Consider the following 3,100-nt stretch of genomic DNA (forward strand, 5'->3'; position numbering starts at 1 on the left):
TGGGCACAGAGGCAGTCCAGGCAATGCCATTATTTAGAGGGCTGATGAAAAAGGACTTTTTAAATTTCCCCATCAGCCCATCCATTCATCCATCCAGTCATTCATTCCCTTAGGTTAGAGCCTGTGTTTCAGCTTTCCACTATTAGAGTTTAATTTTCCTAGAATAAGGACCTAGGAACTAAATACTAGCTGGTAGTATCTTTGTTAGGAGTGATTACCTTGGGCAGTTGCAGAGAGCAGGACCCTGAGGGCGTGGTGCACAGACAGGTACATTTCCATGTGAGGTAGGGTGCATGGAGACAGCCGTCGGGAGTTTAGAAGCTCATAGTGGACATAGAGAGGGTTGCTGGGCTGCTGGAGGCAAGAGGCTCAGAGAAGGGGCAATGAGGGTTCACTGAAGGCAAACTCCTACCTCGTAAATGAGCCTATAACTCACCCTGCCTCTGTGTCTCAGGGGGTCATGCATTATTGATCAAATTGTCAGTATACCTTTTAGACTGTGTTTCAAAGGATAATTCTGTTATCATAGAGATCTGCACCAAAATATTAGTGGTTCCCAGTAAAACACTTCAGTGTTTTCTTCCTCCAAACTGGAGACACATATTGGGATTTTTATCAAATTATTTGATGGGAGAAAAGATTGATAAGCATGCTTTCAATTGCAAGGAAGAATATTTCTTAAAGTTTAGAGGGCCAGAGAGTTGCATTTTGACTGACAAAATAATGAACCTGTTGATAGAGTCCAGAATTAGTTGGCTGAATTTGTTTTCGTTTCTCCATAAATTTGCCAATGTCAGAAGAGAAAATCCGTAGAGGCAGAATGATGGGCCCTTTGATTAAGCATGTTATCAGCCTGGCTGTGGCCAGATTTCACCCTCATATATTCATGCGCACATCCTTTACTATGAGTTGCATATGTGCTTCTTGGTTGTGGGGCAGATTTAGGTTTGTTTTTCTTTCTGTCTTTTCTAGTCCAAAAACTCATCATTTAAAGTTTTTGGAAGCAATTTAGAAATGCTAGGAGATTCCCAACCCCCTCCCGTCTTTTGGAATACTTGCAGTTATTTCTTCTGGCACAGAAACAACAATAAAAAAAAAACACACACACACGCACACATAAATGCCAGGATATCTTCCAAAGAGGGACATAAAGGTACCGCCTACTTTACTTGTAAACCACCATGACTTGTTTATTCTTACCTGCTGTTACCAGAAAATTTATTTAATATTTTTTTAAAGTGGAAGGCAGGTTTTTGGGAGGGGGTGGACACTGGGGATCTAAACTGAAGAGCATTGCTGGATAATTGCAGAGAGCAGTTGCTTGTGTTTGGTCGCTGGTTAATTAAAGCAAGGTTTGAGAGATTGAAGAATCAGGTGGTACCTTTGAGTCATCTGATACATTTTTTAAAGCAGTGTCTTGAGATGCAATGTAAATTGGTTTTAATCCTAATCATTACAGTTTATTCCTTAAAAAACAATGGTAATTATGAGAACATTGCTTTTTAAAGTAGTTTGGGAACCTGAAATGGGGGGGGGAGAACCTTTAAAGATTGATGTTTTTCAGAGTCATGGAATTATGTTGGATTTGTTGGGTAATAAGCTTGTTTACACTGGCGTTTTTCTAGCACATGAAAGGTAATCTATGGTTTATGTCCAAAGTCATCTCCTGTCCACAGAACAATGTCCAGTCCTCACTGATAGCTCTGTGGGAAAATTAAGCATTGCTTCTCCAAAATCGAAGGGATTGTGTCTTTGTATTCCTTTTTTTACAAATATCCCTTACAACTGAATACCATATGCCTACAATTTATGTGGCTAAAAACAAAAAGTGTATGGGGGGAGTCAATCCAAGCAGGAAACCTGAATAAAGATGATGACAATGGGTCACTTAATAATCCCTCTTTGCTTCAGCAACTAAAACAGGTATGGGGTTCAAGAGCACCTCTCTGAGTGTTCTTTTTATTATAGCTCAAAATCTTCACAGCCCTGTGTTTCTACCCCCTACCTCTTTTAGTTGGCTTTGTCCTGAATACCTCCATGCTTTGCCTGAAAAGTTTTCATTTACAATGAGAGTTTAGGGTGAGTATGAGGTGGCCCGAGAAGGCTTTCTTCTCTCTCATGGTGCTCCAGGCTACCTGCCTTCAAGAGACCCAGGAATAGATTTGAGCAAAATTTTCTGATACACAAATTGTCCTTCAACCCTGTGCTCTCACAGTGTGTCCTTGAGTCCTCATGTTCTTCTCCCATAACATTTAAACGGGGCAAGAAAGTGAAAGATTTTTAAAGATTGTGGCTGCTACATTTAATTCTGCTCCTTTTCTCACATCGCACACTCGTCTTTTCCCAGCCACCTGAGTAGTGAGACCATTTTACCATCCTCCCCATCTTAACCCCAATTTAAACAGCCACAGGCAGCCAAGCAAAACATGCCCATCTGCTCCAGATGTGTCAAATGAAGCTCTTCTATTTTAATTTTTTTTTCCCAGACAAATCCTCCTGCAAATGTATAAACAGGTCGCTTTTTAGAAGTAGTAAAGATTAGTCTCTCTGGGGAAAATAGAAAAAGCCGGTGCATTTTGGAAACATTGGCCATTTTCCCTTAAAAAAATCATCTAAATGAAATGCACAGCTTGTCCCCCTGTGTGCCAGAGGGGGTGAAGGTGGTAGTTTCAGGCTTTGTTCCTCTAGCCTCTGCCTGATCTGGGCTTATCCTCCAACTGAGAAAGAATCTACCCCGAAGCCAGAGACTTGCCTTTGGTCCCAATTCACTTCTGGGCAGCTTTGAAGAGAACAACCTATGATGTTGGATGAGGCAGCCCGGCTGTTGTCAGAGACCAGCAGAACCCCATCCTCCATGTTCTCATGGTGTCTCCTTTCTTTTCAGGGAGTTTGTCTCATGAGATGCACAATTCAGTTACCTATTCAGTGATGATTTCCTAACAACCTACTTTGTGGCAGGAACTGTTCCAGGGTCTAGAGACTCCGCCATGAGCAAAATAACACACCAAGTCCCTGCTCTCGTGGACCTGGAGACAGACGAGAATATATACCAATATGGACCAGAGCAGGTGGAGGTGGGCAGTCTGAACTAAAATAAAGC

The sequence above is a fragment of the Myotis lucifugus genome, unplaced genomic scaffold (assembly GCF_000147115.1).
Source record: "Myotis lucifugus unplaced genomic scaffold, Myoluc2.0 scaffold_26, whole genome shotgun sequence".
In the NCBI taxonomy this organism is placed as follows: domain Eukaryota; kingdom Metazoa; phylum Chordata; class Mammalia; order Chiroptera; family Vespertilionidae; genus Myotis; species Myotis lucifugus.